The 18503-nt window shown below is 39.7% G+C and overlaps 2 long non-coding RNA genes across 2 annotated transcripts; both read left to right on the top strand.

Moving 5' to 3' along the window:
* Positions 1–5553: 5553 nt before the first annotated feature.
* Positions 5554–6334, top strand: LOC138597454 (uncharacterized). Its single transcript, XR_011308603.1, has 2 exons — positions 5554–5715; positions 5891–6334. It is a non-coding gene; the product is annotated as an uncharacterized lncRNA (long non-coding RNA).
* A 3802-nt stretch (positions 6335–10136) lies between these two features.
* Positions 10137–11627, top strand: LOC138597215 (uncharacterized). The gene is made up of 2 exons (XR_011308599.1): positions 10137–10398; positions 10573–11627. It is a non-coding gene; the product is annotated as an uncharacterized lncRNA (long non-coding RNA).
* The last annotated feature ends 6876 nt before the right edge of the window (positions 11628–18503 follow it).

Genomic DNA, 18503 nt, shown 5'->3' with positions numbered 1-18503 from the left:
ATACCGCGTGGTGGAGGGGCCCAATGTGGTATCCTTGGTTTTATCTCGGGTACTTGTTGTTAAAGATAACATCATCATGTAAACACCAAGAACTGCTATTTTCTTTATCTGCAACTGAAACTTGAATTTAACTTTCCTCTTTCAAAACATAAACTAATAACTGTCTGGTATGTGTTGCACATACAGCATGATCGAGTAACTAAAGAAGACGTGCTATCATTTAAATTCCATTATTGATGCAATTGTTTTGGGAATTCTCCCCAATTAAAGTTGTGGACGGCTGTTCGATGAGGACAGGCATTGAAACCAGTTACTTCTTGTGTGTAAAAAGGAAAAAAAAAAAAAAAAAAGGGGGAGTGACAGTACATGACATCACTTGCTAGAACTGGACATTCTCAATATGTTCTGAGAAAAGAAAGAGAGCATTGAATTGATCCCTCCAGGGCCACTGCTCACTGCTCGATCCCAGTCAAAAGGCTCTTTATCTTCATTTGCACAAAGCAAATGAGGATAAACACATTCCTGAGACACGACTCTTGCGTTTTATTTTTATCTTGTTTGGTCAAAACATTAAGTTCTAGTTTTGCATCATCGATCTGAATTGTTGGTATCTTTTAAAAAGTGCTGTGTAGTACATCTTGCACTTTCCACTGTGACAGGCTTTCAAAGTCTAAAAATTAGAAAAACTAGAAAGCGCTTTCACTACCAGGATTAAACACATGCACGAACAAAGTTACTCAAAGATGAGAAGAGAAATGAACAATTTGCTCTCAAAATATAGCTAACATGTAGTTTAATGTGCAGCTGCTGCTTATGCATCGTGTGTGTCAGAATAATTACCAGAGCTTCTTTGTGCATTCTTCAGTTCTAATAATAACAGCAGATACACCGCAGTAGGCTTATCTTGAAGCCGTGCAGAATGTAGTGAATGAAGTTGTCGCTGTGATGGCTTACTGTGCAGACAGTACAGTAAGCAATGGCCAGACTCCAACTGCAGCAGATGCCACAGTGTCGTGTCTCAGAGGTCGACAGATACAGGCAGCACAGTGCTCTCATTGATTAAATTCTTTCCTATTATCTGCCTCTAGGCCTTACATCCGCTCATGACTCCAGTCTTTCTTCTGGGGTTATCTCAGAAGATGAACCCCACTTCAAAATGCATTACAGGCTAAATCTGATTCCAGTAAGGCTTGCAAAGGTTTTAAACCAATACAGTAAAAAGACCGTTTAACTGACGAGCTGGATATCTGTTAACAGTCTTTTTAATTAGGTTTTACAACCCGGTGTTACACATAAAAGATTCAGCAGTTGATCATAATGTCATAAATTTTTCTTCTTCCTCCTTTTGTAGGCAAATATGGATGCCAATTTTAAGAACACAGCTTAGATCCCATAGTTGACCTAAAGAAATAAAAAATAAAAAATTAGTTTGACATATATAGAATAAATGTGCAAAAAATCACAGTAACACATACATTGATAAACATGTTAACAAATTACATCAATAGACAAATTTACAGCCTCTTTTATGAGAAAAAATGGAAGCAAATGCAAGAAAAACAACAAATGGGGGCATTACAAACTAGACATTATAATTAAACAGTATTAATTCTGTCCTTCACTCCTTTTAGATAACATATAGGACTAAAATGGGGGGGAAATGGGGAAAACAACAAGCGCTCTAAGCATTGCAAAAAAAATCTTGAACCTTGTGAATGCCCGTCATTGTCTTACAGTCAGTGTCCGCCCAACAGATCTCCTTAAATATAAATATACAACTCTTAAAGTGATTCAAAGCTTGTCTTGCTCATTTCACATACATAACATTAGATACGTATGTGTAGACCAGTCAACTTAAAAATGGAACACAAAATAAGATGAATAAAATTGTTAAGTCAGATTTGTCAGGTTTGACTTGTGATGGTGTGAAACGCAGTGGAAAGTTTACAGGTTGTTTACCGTGAGAAAAGCAAAGTGAAATACTTCAGAATTTACGTCACACAGCAACTTCAGAGGGTTTGATGGAACACTTTGGTTTTTGTGGGCAGCAGCTGCTAACTGCTGCTGTCTGCAAGAGGAAGAGGACCATCAGCACTGTAAACTAATGCAAATCTATCTTGTTGACAATGATAATATCTGTTCTTTAATTGATAAAAGAATGGACTTAATTGGAACTGGTTGTGGAATTGTATTGTTGTGTAATCATTAGCTATGTTGCTGATTTGATGATGATGATGACGAGAGAAATCACTGGAAATAAAAAAATAAAAAAGGTGGTCATACTGCTGCAAAATGTTTATGTGTTAGACTGCAGGTTCTGAACGAATGAAGAACTGGCATGGAAATAGTGGACTTGTGATCATAATCACTGCATTATTCTGTTTTTTCAGATTTGACATATGATTGCCAGTAACAGGAAGCAAGTTAAGGAACAATTGGTAACAAACCCCTCTGATTAAATGACCCAGTTCCCCTCATACAATAAAAAATAAACCACCATAACGAATCAGTTTGCATGCTGATGATGACAATCTACCTGCAGAACATCTGCAGGAGACGCTTCATGTTGTGCTGAAAAGGCGCTGGAAGTGGAGAGCATTTAGATCTATTACTTTAAATTTAAAATGTAATGCGATGTAATATTCAGGAGGCTCTGTGCAAACTGTTCCTGATGTGAAACTGATGTGAGTTTACTACTGTAACGCAAACACTACGTCCATCAACATACATACATCTATCCATCCATTCATTTTCTTTCGCTTATCCAGGGCCAGGTCGCGGTGGCAGCAGGTTAAGCAAGGTGACCCAGGTGTCCCTCTCCCCAGCAATGTTTTCCAGTTCCACCTGGGGGATTCCGAGGCGTTCCCAGGCCAGACAGGATATATAATCCCTCCATTGAGCTCTGGTTGGGCCCAGGGGTCTCCTCCCAGTTGGACGTGCCCAGAAAACCTCCAAAGGGAGGCGCCCAGGAGGCATCCTAATCAGCTCAACTGGCTCCTTTGCGAAGGAGTAGCAGCTCTACTCCGAGCTCCCATTGAAGAGGTGTGTCAGCCAAGACAGCCCAACAATGTCCAGAGCCTTTAGCATCTCAGGGCAAAACTCATCTACACCAGGCACCTTGCCACTGAGGATCTTCCTGACTACCTCTGCCATGAATAGAGATAAGGCTTCACCTGGACCTTCGGACTCTGCCATATCCCCAGTCAGCAGTTCATCCCAGCTGAAAACAGCTTGAGCCAATCCCTGCTTCCCCCTCCTGAATTGTCTCGGTTTGCCTCTGGAGACCCCTGGGGAGACCCTCCTTCTTCAGCCTGACAGCTTCCCTTACCATCGGTGTCCACCAACGGGTTCTAAGGTTGCCGCCATGACAGGCACCGACAGCCTTCTGGCCACAACTTCTTGTATCCACTTCCACAATGGAGGCTTTGAACACGGTCCATTCGGATTCCATGTCCCCAACCTCCCTTGGGATGCAAGAAAAATTCTTCCGGAGGTGGGAGTTGAAGACCATGGGACAGGGGCCTCTACCATACGTTCCCAGTTCACCCTCACTACACGATATGATCCCAAAGTTGATCATTGATCAATGGCCTAGGGTGTTCTGGTATCAGGTATACTTATGAACAACCCTATGTTTGAACATGGTGTTTATTATCGCCACTCGGGTTCAGATCAGGCAGGCTGTTCCTCCCAATCACCCCCCTCCAGGTTTCTCCATCATCTAAACAAGCGTTAAAGTCCCCAAGTAGAACTATGGAGTCCCCAGACGGGACCCCTTCCAGGACCCCGCCCAGTGACTCCAAGAAGGCTGCATACTCTGAACTGCTGTATGGTGCATACACACAAACCACAGCCAGAGCCTTCCTCTCCGACTTGCAGCCACAGAGAGGCGACCCTCTCGTTCACCAGAGAAAACTCCAACACAGTGGCGCTCAGCCGGGGGCTTGTGAGTATCCCCACACCCGCCCGGTGCCTCTCACCCTGGGCAACTCTGGAAAAGGAGATAGCCCAGCCCTTCTCCAGGAGATTGGTTCCAGAACTAGAGCTGTGCATGGATGTGAGCCCAACTATATCTAGTTGGTAATGCTCCACCTCCCGCACCAGCTCCGGTTCCTTCCCCGTCAGAGAGGTGACAGTCCACATACCAAAAACCAGTCTACGCTGCTGGGGATCAGCACGCCGAGGCCCCCACCTTTGCCTGCCGCCCGGTTTGCAACACACCCGGCCCCTATGCCTGTCCCTGCAGGTGGTGGGCCTACAAGGCGGCGGCTCCACGTCTCTCATTTGGGCTGAGCCCAGCCAGGCCCCATGGGCCAAAACCCAGCCAATACACGGTCGCCATCGAGCATCCCACCCAGGTCTGGCTCCAGGGGGCAGCCCTGGTCTCCATGATCCGGGCGAGGTAGCTGTAATACGTAGTTGCCTCTTCACAGGAGTTTTTTGAACCGCTCTTCGTCTGGTCCCTCCCCTGGGACCAATTTGCCTTGGGAGACCCTACCAGGGGCTAGTGCCCCTGACAACACAGCTCCCAGGTTCACAGGGACCCGCAACGCCCTCCACCACATTAAGGTGGTGATTCGTGTAGGGGGCAAAAACTACAATAATGTCAAAATGTGTGGATTTAACTGTATTTTTTTTAACTCAGCTAAACTTGCACAGGCACATCTGTCACTTTAAAGTTGTGAAATGTTGTAGAACTATTGTACTCCAAAACTATCGACATTCACTTTTAAAGTTTTTATAGCTCCATTTATTATCTTAAATATTGTACGATTTACTACACAGGAGAGGAGAGAAAGCCATACGAATTTTCATTGTAGCTTGGTATAGTGACAATAAAGTTAATTCTATTCGGACCTATATGTCCAAATCAGCATAAAACCTGTAATGAACTATAATGATTTTATCCCTCTGTTGTTGAATTTGTCTTTTATTATATGTAGTGTCCTAAATAAAGAAATCACTATTCTATTCTAATCTGTGTGTGTGTGCCCAGTTATATGTTGAAGTACATCACCTTCAGCTATAGAAACAGGCTGGTGTAAAGATTCACTGGGGGATTAAATACTTTTTATACCATTTTAAAACATAAACTTTTATTTGTTGAGTTTTGGGGAGATTAGACTTTGTTTTTAATGTAATATATAAGAAGCTTTGTTCTTGTTCTTTGTTTTTGATGTTTAGAAGGTTAATTATTTAACAACTATAAATGAATAACACATCTAAGTGCTTCAGTTGAATAAAATTGTTGTGCATTACAGATGTGTCATCAGTAACCATAGGTGTTAAACTGAATGTGAAAGCAGGATTTCAAAGTTATAAATAAGCCTTTCAGATGTTTCCCTTTATGTATGGTTTAAACTGGCCGTTACACCCAAAGTTATGAAAGATTCCCAAACAGTCCCCATTTCCAGTCATGTATTGAAAGGGTTTTTTTTTTTTCAAATGGTTACTTATATAGCTGTTAGTCTTATACACCCCTTTAAACTCCTCCCATAAAGAATAAAAGGGTGCGGGTAGCAAGCCCCACTACCCATTGGATCCTGGCTGTGTCCAACACAGCATCACTTCTGTCCACTTCAACTGAGACGGAGAGCCAGTATGGAAAGTGGCCAGTCCCGTGCTGTGGCTCCATCCTACTTGGGATGGTCCATCTTTAACACATTATGCTGTTGTCTTCCTCTGGGGATTGCTGCCATTGTCTGCTCCTGCCGGGTAGGTCACTTTTTACAAGCGTCAAACTATTTTTAATCTGCTGCTTTCTACTTTTGAATTCTAAGACACGCCCTGAAATCAAAAACTTTTTTTCTGTTTTCCACTATTGTACAATTAAAAAAAAAAAAAAGTCTGTAAGTAAATTGAAACTTTTTTTAACACTTGCTTTTTAAAGGCACAAAATGCAAACGACCAGGGAGATACAACTGCAGCCATGGATGCATCAAGGACGGCCAAGATTCTAAATATCATCGCGCTCGTCTGTGGAATAATTCTCATCATCATATATATCGCACTCAGTGCCCTTGGAAGTAAGCAACACTGAAGGTGCCTGATGTGTTGGAGTCTCAGCAAAGGTTTCTTTACCATGAACTTCCCCTCCTCCAAACAAAGGACCACTTAATGAAAAACAGATGTCTGTCTGTGTGCAAACATGTAGCACACATGTGTATGTCTGTGTACTTCTTTTCAATAAGTTGATCCCAGGAAACCCATTCTTATGCAATGCTTGTGGTGGAATAATTCCAAATAACATGTAATTTGTAAAAGGAGAAAGTTGCCTCGAGTATATCATGATACGACTGTTTTGTTTAAAAAAAAATAAACAATACAACATGAATGTTTTTGTATTCCCTGATTATAATAATTATAGAACAATGCTCGAAGATATGGCAAAAAAAAATCAACGAACTATGAAAAAAAATTAGGTAATTTGATTTGATGTAATTTGTTAAACTTTTCCCTTTTTTTCCTGACAAATCAATTCCAATAAAACAGTGAACAGATTAAAAATAAGTCCAACATCATTATTAAACTGCACAGGCACATCTGTCACTTTAAAGTTGTGAAATGTTGTAGAACTATTGTACTCCAAAACTATCGACATTCACTTTTAAAGTTTTTATAGCTCCATTTATTATTGTACGATTTACTACACAGGAGAGGAGAGAAAGCCATACGAATTTTCATTGTAGCTTGGTATAGTGACAATAAAGTTAATTCTATTCGGACCTATATGTCCAAATCAGCATAAAACCTGTAATGAACTATAATGATTTTATCCCTCTGTTGTTGAATTTGTCTTTTATTATATGTAGTGTCCTAAATAAAGAAATCACTATTCTATTCTAATCTGTGTGTGTGTGCCCAGTTATATGTTGAAGTACATCACCTTCAGCTATAGAAACAGGCTGGTGTAAAGATTCACTGGGGGATTAAATACTTTTTATACCATTTTAAAACATAAACTTTTATTTGTTGAGTTTTGGGGAGATTAGACTTTGTTTTTAATGTAATATATAAGAAGCTTTGTTCTTGTTCTTTGTTTTTGATGTTTAGAAGGTTAATTATTTAACAACTATAAATGAATAACACATCTAAGTGCTTCAGTTGAATAAAATTGTTGTGCATTACAGATGTGTCATCAGTAACCATAGGTGTTAAACTGAATGTGAAAGCAGGATTTCAAAGTTATAAATAAGCCTTTCAGATGTTTCCCTTTATGTATGGTTTAAACTGGCTGTTACACCCAAAGTTATGAAAGATTCCCAAACAGTCCCCATTTCCAGTCATGCATTGAAAGGGTTTTTTTTTTTTCAAATGGTTACTTATATAGCTGTTAGTCTTATACACCCCTTTAAACTCCTCCCATAAAGAATAAAAGGGTGCGGGCAGCAAGCCCCACTACCCATTGGATCCTGACTGTGTCCAACACAGCATCACTTCTGTCCACTTCAACTGAGACGGAGAGCCAGTATGGAAAGTGGCCAGTCCCGTGCTGTGGCTCCATCCTACTTGGGATGGTCCATCTTTAACACATTATGCTGTTGTCTTCCTCTGGGGATTGCTGCCATTGTCTGCTCCTGCCGGGTAGGTCACTTTTTACAAGCGTCAAACTATTTTTAATCTGCTGCTTTCTACTTTTGAATTCTAAGACACGCCCTGAAATCAAAAACTTTTTTTCTGTTTTCCACTATTGTACAATTAAAAAAAAAAAAAAAGTCTGTAAGTAAATTGAAACTTTTTTTAACACTTGCTTTTTAAAGGCACAAAATGCAAACGACCAGGGAGATACAACTGCAGCCATGGATGCATCAAGGACGGCCAAGATTCTAAATATCATCGCGCTCGTCTGTGGAATAATTCTCATCATCATATATATCGCACTCAGTGCCCTTGGAAGTAAGCAACACTGAAGGTGCCTGATGTGTTGGAGTCCCAGCAAAGGTTTCTTTACCATGAACTTCCCCTCCTCCAAACAAAGGACCACTTAATGAAAAACAGATGTCTGTCTGTGTGCAAACATGTAGCACACATGTGTATGTCTGTGTACTTCTTTTCAATAAGTTGATCCCAGGAAACCCATTCTTATGCAATGCTTGTGGTGGAATAATTCCAAATAACATGTAATTTGTAAAAGGAGAAAGTTGCCTCGAGTATATCATGATACGACTGTTTTGTTTAAAAAAAAATAAACAATACAACATGAATGTTTTTGTATTCCCTGATTACAATAATTATATAAATGTCAGAATAATGCTCGAACATATGGCAAAAAGAAGAAAATCAACTATCTAATTAGGAACTTTGATTTGATGTAATTTGTTAAACTTGCCCCTTTTGTCTTGACAAATCAATTCCTAAAAAACAGTGAACAGATTAAAAATAAGTCCAACATTATTATCAAACTGTAAAAATCTTTGAATTTTGTGTAACAAACCCATCTGATTAAATGACACAGTTCCCCTCATACAATTAAAACTGACCCGCCATAACGAATCAGTTTGCATGCTGATGATGACAATCTACCTGCAGAACATCTGCAGGAGACGCTTCATGTTGTGGTGAAAAGGTGCTGGAAGTGGAGACTAGTTACAGTAAGTACATTTCAGACAGCATTTAGATCAAAGAAGTTCCGTTACTTTATAAATATATAATGTAATGTGATTTAATATTCAGGAGGCTCTGTGCAAATTGTTCCTGATGTGAAACAAATAGAGTTTGAATTTACTACAGTGTACTAATGTAACGCAAAAACTACAATAATGTCAAAATGTGTCTATTTAACTGTATTTTTTAAACTCAGCTAAACTTGCACAGGCACATCTGTCACTTTAAAGTTGTGAAATTTTGTATAAGCTGTTGAACTGCTAACCTATCTACATTCACTTTTAAAGTGTTATAGCTTCATTTATTATCTCAAAGTAATAATCTTGAAGATTTTCATTTAAATAAATGTCTGTTAGGTCACTATCTATCGCTGAATGAGGTAGCACAATGGTGATTGAGCCTATGGCCCACTGATGAAAGCCTTTGCATGTGCAGTATATAGTATTATTACAGACTGGGTGTCTGGTGTGACCTTTGCGGAAAAAATCCAAAGCGGCGCCCAGTTAGTGACGCGTTTTCCATCACCCAGCAGTGGTTGGTCTGCCAGAGAGGGTAGGCGGAGCTAAGCAGCTGCTTTTCCGGTCTCTGCAAGTGTTGCGATTAAACAGTGATCTACTATGGCTGAACAACCAAAAATAGGTCGATGACTACAGATACAACTTCAAAAATAAGTGAAAATCCAAAGAAAAGGAAACAAATTCGACGCTCAGATGAAGGCAAACAGTCTAAAAAGGAAAGCGTCCGTCAGCGAGAAAAATCAAGAGTTACAGCCGTGACAAAGGGAGCCAACCGTAGACATCTGGTTAAATTGTCATACCATTTATCATCATTAGGTGGCGCCCAACAGAACGAAACTGAAATCTTCGAGATTGTCCGTTTAATTATTGTACAATTTACTTTACTACACAGGAGAGGAGAGAAGGCCTTAGGAATTTTCATTGTAGCTTGGTATAGTGACAATAAAGTTAATTCTATTCTATTCTATTCGGAACTATATGTCCAAATCAGCATAAAACCTGTGATGAACTATAATGATTTTATCCCTCTGTTGTTGACTTTTATGATATGTAGTGTGTTTTCTATGCTGATATGGAGATTCTATGTGTCTATTCTAAATATCTCTGTGTGCCCAGTTATATGTTGAAGTACATCCCCATCAGGCTGGTGTAAAGTTTCACTGGGGGATTAAATACTTTTTATACTATCTTAAAACACAAACTTTTATTTGTTGAGTTTTGGGGAGATTAGACTTTGTTTTTAATGTTACATATAAGAAGCTTTGTTCTAATCTAAAAATGTTTACAAGGTTATTTATTTAACAACTATAAATGAATAACATACTTAGGTAAAGTGTTTCTGTTGAATACAATTGTTGTGCATCACACACGTGTTATCAGTTACCACAGGTGTTAAACTGAATGTGAAAGTACATTCAAAGTTATAAATAAGCCTTTCAGATGTTTCCCTTTATGTATTCTTTAAACCAGCCGTTACAGCTAAAGTTACGAAAGGGTATTTTTTCTGTCAAGTGGTTACTAGCTGTTAGTGTTATACACCCCCTTAAACTCCACCCATGAACAAATAAAAGGGTGCAGGTTGCGAGCCCCACTACCCATTGGATCCTGACTGTAGCCAACACAGCATCACTTCTGTCCACTTCAACTGAGAAAGAGAGCCAGTATGGAAAGTGGCCAGTCCCGTGCTGTGGCTCCATCCTACTTCGGATGGTCCGTCTTCAACACTTTATGCTGCTGTTGGCCTCTGGGGCTTGCGGCCCTTTACTACTCCCGTCAGGTAGGTCACTTTTCACAAGCTTCAAACTATTTTCAATCTGCTGCTTTCTACTTTTGAATTCTAAGACACACCCTGAAATCAAAAACTTATTGTTTCTGTTTTCCATTTTTACACCATTAAAAAAAATGTCTGTAAGTAAATTGAAACTTATTTTGAACACTTGCTTTTTAAAAGGCAGAAAAGGCAAACACCCAGGGAGATACAACTGCAGCCACGGATTCATCAAGGACGGCCAAGATTCTGAATATACTGTCGCTCGTCTGTGGTATAATTTGCATCAGCATTTATGTCGCAATCAAAACCAATGAAAGTAAGCAACACTGAAGGTGCCTGATGTGTTGGAGTCTCAGCAAAGGTTTCTTTACCATGATCTTCCCCTCCTCCAAACAAAGGACCACTTAATGAAAAACAGAAGTCTGTCTGTGTGCATACATGTAGCACACATGTGTATGTCTGTGTACTTCTTTTCAATAAGTTGATCCCAGGAAACCCATTCTTATGCAATGCTTGTGGTGGAATAATTCCAAACAACGTGTGATTTGTACAAGGGGAAAGTTGTTTCGAGTACATCATGATGCAACTGTTTTGTTTCAAAAAAATAAACAATACAACATGAATTTTTTTGTAGTCCCTGATTATAATAATTATAGAACAATGCTCGAAGATATGGCAAAAAAAAATCAACGAACTATGAAAAAAAATTAGGTAATTTGATTTGATGTAATTTGTTAAACTTTTCCCTTTTTTTCCTGACAAATCAATTCCAATAAAACAGTGAACAGATTAAAAATAAGTCCAACATTATTATTAAACTGCAAAAATGTTTGTGTTCTTGAATTCAAATCTACTGTATCTTGTTGACAATGTTAACATCTGTTCTTTTGTTGATAAAAGAATCGACTTAAGTGGAACAGGTTGTGGAATTGTGTTGATGTGTGCTGTTGCTCCATTCTGGTTTGACATTTGATTGTGTTACATGCAGTGGAAAGTTTACAGGATGTTTCACGTACAAAAATCAAGGTAAAATGCAGTTCAATTCAGAATTTAGGTCACACAGCAACATCAGAGGGTTTGATGGATCGCTGTGGTTTTGTTGGCAGCAGCTGCTGAACAAACTGCTGCTGCTGTCTGCAAGAGGTGTGAACCATCAACACAACAGACTAATGCAAATCTTGTTGGCAATGATAAAATCTGTTCTTTAATTAATAAAAGAATGGTCTTAAATGGAACTGGTTGTGGAATTGTGTTGTTGTGTAATCACTAGCTATGATGATGATTTGATGATGATGATGACGAGAGAAATAATTTGAAATAAAAAAATAAAAGGGGTGGTCTTACTGCCGCAAAATAGGAAACTGCAAATGTATGTGTTAGACCGCAGGTTCTGAACGAATGAAGGACTGGCATGGCAATAGTGGACTGTGATCATAATCACTGCATTGTTCTGTCTTTTCAGATTTGACATATGATTGCCAGTAACAGGAAGCAAGTTAAGGAACTATTGTTAACAAACACTTCGGATTAAATGACCCAGGTTCATCTTTTAAAACAGTCTATGATCTACCTACAGAACATCTGCAGGAGACGCGTCATGTTGAAGTGGAGACTAGTTAAGTATATTTCAGACAGCATTTAGATCTTTTACGTTAAATATATTATGTAACGTGATGTAATATTCAGGAGGCTCTGTGCAAATTGTTCCTGATGTGAAACAAAGAGAGTTTGAATTTACTACAGTGTACTAATGTAACGCAAAAACTACAATAATGTCAAAATGTGTCTATTTAACTGTATTTTTTAAACTCAGCTATACTTGCACAGGCACATCTTACTTTAAAGCAGTGGTTCTCAAAGTGGGGTCCCTGGGGGTCAGAGAAATAATTATAATACATTTATAATAAATTATAAAACGGTGCTGTATCATTAAAAACAGCATGTCTACACATGAAGACCGTTTAGGACCACGATATTAATGCTGTCAAGTTAAATCCACAAGACATTTGAATAAAATGAACTTCTGCATTTGCAAATTTATGGACTGGGTCTCTGGTACGACTTTCGCAGAAAAAATCACAAGCGGCGCCCAGTTTGTGATGCGTTTTCCATCACCCAGCAGTGGTTGTTCTGCCAGAGATTGGTCGGCCAAGATTGTAAATATCGTGCTCGTCTGTGGAATAATTCTCATCATCATTATCACACTCAGAGCCTCTGGAAGTAACACTGCCTGCTGTGTTGGAGTCTCAGCAAAGGTTTCTTTACCATGAACTTCCCCTCCTCCAAACAAAGGACCACTTAATGAAAAACAGAAGTCTGTCTGTGTGCAAACATGTAGCACACACGTGTCTGTCTGTGTACTTCTTTTCAATAAGTTGATCTCAGGAAACCCATTCTTATGCAATGCTTGTGGTGGAGTAATTCCAAATAACGTATGTGATTTGTACAAGGGGAAAGTTGTTTCGAGTACATCATAATTTGCCAGAGACAGTAGTGTGTGAATAACTATTAATGAATAAAACATCTAAGTAAAGTTAAATAAAATTGTTGTGCATCATAGTTACCATAGGTGTTAAACTGAATGTGAAAGTAGGTCTTCAAAGTTATAAATAAGCCTTTCAGATGTTTCCATTTACGTATTGTTTAAACCAGCCGTTACAGCTAGAGTTACGAAAGATGCCCAAACAGCCCCAATGTCCTTAAATAGGGTGTTTTTTCTGTCAAGTGGTTACTAGCTGTTAGTGTTATACACCCCCTTAAACTCCACCCATGAACAATAAAAGGGTGCGGGCAGCGAGCCCGACTACCCATTGGATCCTGACTGTGTCCAACACAGCATCACTTCTGTCCACTTCAACTGAGACGGAGAGCCAGTATGGAAAGTGGCCAGTCCCGTGCTGTGGCTCCATCCTACTTGGGATGGTCCATCTTTAACACTTTATGCTGTTGTCTTCCTCTGGGGATTGCAGCCATTATCTGCTCCTGCAAGGTAGGTTACTTTTTATAAGCTTCAAACTATTTTGCTGCTTTTTACTTTTGAATTCTAAGACACGCCCTGAAATCAAAAACTTATTGTTTCTGTTTTCCATTTTTACACCATTAAAAAAAAAATGTCTGTAAGTAAATTTAAACTTTTTTTTAACACTTGCTTTGTAAAGGCACAAAGTGCAAACGACCAGGGAGATACAACTGCAGCCATGGAAGCGTCAAGGACGGCCAAGATTATAAATATCGTCGCGCTCGTCTGTGGAATAATTCTCTTCATCATTGTTATCGCGGTCAGAGTCTCTGGAAGTAAGCAACAATGAAGGTGCCGATGTGTTGGAGTCCCAGCAAAGGTTTCTTTACCATGAACTTCCCCTCCTCCAAACAAAGGACCACTTAATGAAAAACAGATGTCTGTCTGTGTGCAAACATGTAGCACACATGTGTATGTCTGTGTACTTCTTTTCAATAAGTTGATCCCAGGAAACCCATTCTTATGCAATGCTTGTGGTTGAGTAACTCGTGTAACGTGTGATTTGTACAAGGGGAAAGCTGTTTCGAGTATAACATGATATAATTGTTTTGTTTAAAAAAAATAAACAATACAACACGAATGTTTTTGTAGTCCCTGATTATAATAATTATATCAATGTCAGAATAATGCCCGAACATATGGCAAAAAAAAAAATCAACAAACTATGAAAAGAAATAAGGTAATTTGATTTGATGTAATTTGTTAAGCATGCCCCTTTTGTGTTGACAAATCAATTCCACTAAAACAGTGATCAGCTTAAAAATAAGTCCATCATTATTATGGAACTGTTTTTTGAAGTTGGAGACAACCCTGAACTGATCAGAAACTTGTTTTTAACAGCAATATGATTAATGTTGTCTGTATCTGTTTAGATATTTGGTTTCTTAAATGGATTTTAAAACATACATTTTAACATGCACACTAATATGGAGGTATTCAAGTCTCTACATCATCTCTACAATGGTTTACCCAATGTATTTGCAACTTTCTGTGGTTTCAGAGCTTCGTTCTCTCAGCAGTCTTTCAACATGTGACAGCAGAGATGTTTCTGCATGCTTTTTCTGAAGCTCCTGAACTTCCTGTTAATAAGACAGACAACAGCAAACAGGAGCTAAGGTGGCTCTGGTTACTCTTCAACTCCTAACAACATCTTGGCACTCTTGCAAAGTACTGTCAAAAACAATGAACAACAGAAGTAAAAAATAACGGTAAAAGTGTGACCATCTCCAACACAATAACAAAAGATCATAGTTAGAGGGCATATTGTGTTCTTACTACTTCAGACAGCACTCCTCTGCTTGGTTTGTGAAACCTGTAAAGCTCTGAAAGAGGCCGCTTTAAGCCTCCTGAAGGGGCCCCTTGGTCCTGACACAACACACACAAATTGGCTTCCTGTTCAGATGGGGGAACACCCAGTCTGGCCTGAAACAGCTCCCCTAAACAAGCCTGCAGTGTCTGTGATATCAAAAGCACAGAACAAAATTAAAATGAATGGCATCATTTTTACAGACATCAAACTAACAGTGCAAAGTTCTGCTTTCTGCAACAAAATGTCCCCAAACCGTGACCGATCCTTGCACACTCCCACTTTACCTTGAAGAAAAGCCTCTGGAAAGGAGGACTTGAGTCAGAGCTCATGTCTTTCATTTTGACGTGGGACAGACAGTGAAGCAGCAGCAGAGAGAAGCCTCCAACTGACTGGAGCCGCTGTCGACGGATGAAGAGCGTCTCCTCTGCCTCCTGTCAACAAAGCAGTCATTTACTGAGTGGTATTCACAGCAGCATATTACAGCTATAGATTAACATGCACACTTTACTGATAGAGGGCAAGCAGGGCCTCATATACAGCTTTACATGTATGGTACAAATATAAAGGTTTAGTTTTACCCTTTGATGCTGACATAGGAATAAACTTTAAATATCGCAAACTCTTAACGTAAACTCTGTTTATTAAATGTTTGCCTAGAGTCTGTAACTCCCTCAGTTATGTATGAATCTATCTCAACTCTTAAGGAATCTGACACAGCAAAAGTAACCCTCCACAAGACACAAACTTCACTACCCACAACAAACCCATAGGTTGAGAATTTGCTTGTTATTCACTGATTTGTGAGGCCTTTTAGTGTGACCTCTTTCCCCTGCGAGTGGACGAGGGGTGAGCAGAGACGAAGCCTTTTGTGTCCACTGAACGAGGTGTTCTCTAAAGCTTTTCTCTGCTGGGACCGTTCACTGAATCGTCAGCTTAGCGAGAAGATGTAAACGGCAGATGGACACAGCAAGCTGCTGCTGTGCTGTTGTCTGAGCAGTTAGTATTCAGGTACTGAGAAAGTTTGGTGTGAGTGAAGTTGGTTGTATTGATGCTGCTGGTTGCTTCCACTAATTCACTACTTTCTGCTGCATTTCTGATTATTCCCTTATCTTCTGCTTAAATGTTTCCCCACCAGAGTGTTTGATTCAAATCAAATTTGAAAAGTCTCCAGTCTCATCCTTGTTACTTTCATTTACATGTTTTGAGTGTGGTAAAAGAAATCAGCGCCAGCGATTTCTAAAGCATCTAACAGAAAGAACGCTAAAGCCACTTCCCCAAATACATGAAAACCGCACAGGATACCGGCTACTCTTCCATGTAGAGTCCATCACGTCCACAATGCTGAGGGGCGCAGTGCAACTTCCCTCCTTGGTCATTGTTGTGCAACTAACTTCGCAACTACCTCTTTCGCAGCTAGCTTTGCAACTACCTCTTGAGCAATTAGCTTGCTACTGTAGCTTTCACTTGTGGAGGACGTGGCACAGGGGGTATTTTGGCTACTATTTCGTACAATGAGAGCAGATGGAGACGCATCGCCATTGGACTTACATGACATGTTTATACCTATGTTGAGCAGGTTCAGTTTCACCATCTATAATTGTCCCTCTCAACACAGTCAAACTAGCGGGAATCAATCAAACTGTAAGTACAAAAGTTTTCCAGTGAGGTTATGAAGTAAACATCTAACTCCCTGTCAACAAGTACACACAACATCCATACTCCTACAGTCCAAAGACCAAGAATTACACTAAACTAACACACTAAAGTCCTCACAAGGTTGAACTGGAGAATGTAACTTAAACGTTTTATTTTGAAGAGGAGTGTCTTACATAATACAGGAAACCACAGGGATATTGAATTAGATCCTTTAAGGCGCTCTGTTATCTGTGGCGCGCACGCAAGCAGTACAAATATCGTGATGAGTGAAACAACCTGCAGCTTCAGTGTGTGAAATTCTTTGATACTTGAGCCTCCAGATAGCTGCAAACTAATCTCTACAGCCTGTTTGGTTTTAGATTATCTTATCTCCCGATGTCAGTATGTTTCATTGAACACAGCAGACACTCTTTTTACAATGAAAGTGTTATCACCCTTTACACAAGCAGTTGGCAGTTCTTCCAGGCAGTGTGTCATGTTCAAATATCCGTGAAATTGGTTGTATTTCTTACATCCATCTTTCGGGTATTTGGGGAGTTTAGGTTATTATGCACCGTCTATTTTACTGGACAAGTTATTGGTGAATTAATCTGTAATATTACTGTAGAAATATCAATCTATGTGATGACAACACACATTACAGAGAAACAGTACTGGTACTACAATGTACAAAGAAAGTCTCAATTACCCAAAAGAGAGCGTTAAGTTTACCTGATAAAAGAAGGAGTTCCTGAGGGCGTTGTTGGTGTAGTTGTTGTTTGGGAGACTTGCTGCTATCTGAAGTGAAATGGTTGGAGTCTGTTGGAAAAGAGAACAACAATCAAAGCCTTTTTTCATAACTGTACGCCTTCTCAGGAATACAAAAATCACACAGAAGAATAAATAAAAAAATAAAGGTCAGTATAAGCCCCTGAGCTCTCACATCATAGCCAAGTCACCTTTGGTCTTTACAGGGATAGTTAGGAGATTTCCTGTACTGCATGCTGCACATGAGGCTCATAAGAAATTAAAATATGAAAGACTGCTTGGGGCCATGTTGCTCAAAGCCACAAAATCAAACAGGAAATCCATTTAAAAAACAGACAAGCAGCAGGGTTGATAGTAAGAGTGAAATTTTGGCACCCACCAGTTTTAAATTATGCAACGTGTGCATTAGGAATAATCCATGTTGGTAGACCAGGAACTCTCTCGGGTTAAGGACAGACAAGTCCAGAGGGATCAGCTCTCCCTCGCATTCCCACTGAGCTTCAAGGACGTCTACAAAACTCTGGCCTCTGTCTGGAGTCAAAGTCAAAGCACAAGCAACTTCAAGCACAAAATGTTGTGTGCAACATAATTTGATAGCCCGTCAGTAAGACAGATCTGGTGAAGTCTTTTAATCAAATCCTGAGTCCCTTGAGCCAAACAAACTAAAATATACCTGAACACTCAAGGCTCAGAAAATCTCTACAACCTGGGTTTCATCAAGTCTAGAAGGGAATACTCTTAATGTTTGTGTGTGCAAACATACAGTATGTAAATATCTGAAAACAGTTTGTCTGTCGAAAAAATAGGCAACCCCAACCGCAGCAGACTGACCGGTGAGCTCTCCTCTGAGAAGCTTTGCCCCACAGGCCCAGCTCTTCAGCTGCTGCTCCACCCGCTTCAACAGCTGGAACAGAGGAGAGACCTCCAGCAGCCTGCTCCACTCCTCTTCTGGAGGATAAAGGCAACATGGATGGAGTTAATGAGCCACACCACATGTCATATATTGTAACTTTGTATTATTTTACATAATGATGTTACCTGGAATTGTGGGGAGTGATATATGTGTAGGCTGCACAGACTCTTTCATCTGCTGGCTCTCTGTAGGGAAATCATGGTTAGAGAAAGTACAATCACAGCTAGCTGTCACTTAGCATAGCTTAGCACAAGAAGGGGGAAACAGCAACATACGGTTAGGTTACATCTAACATAACAAAATCAGTGCATCAGCAGCACTAAAGCTCACAAATTAGGCTGTAACATGTCCTTAATTTAATCTGTATAAAAGGACTAAAAAAGGACAAGGTGTGCTTTCACACGCGTTACTGTATCTGCAGGACTTTTTCTTAACCAAGTGTAGTGAAATCCTGGAGTCTCTACTGG

Source organism: Semicossyphus pulcher, unplaced genomic scaffold (genome assembly GCF_022749685.1).
Source record: "Semicossyphus pulcher isolate SPU_LCO1_2020_fin unplaced genomic scaffold, fSemPul1.0.p SCAF_19, whole genome shotgun sequence".
NCBI lineage: Eukaryota > Metazoa > Chordata > Actinopteri > Labriformes > Labridae > Semicossyphus > Semicossyphus pulcher.
The sequence above is the reverse complement of the archived record's forward strand: the minus strand, read 5'-3'. Positions and strand labels throughout refer to the sequence as shown.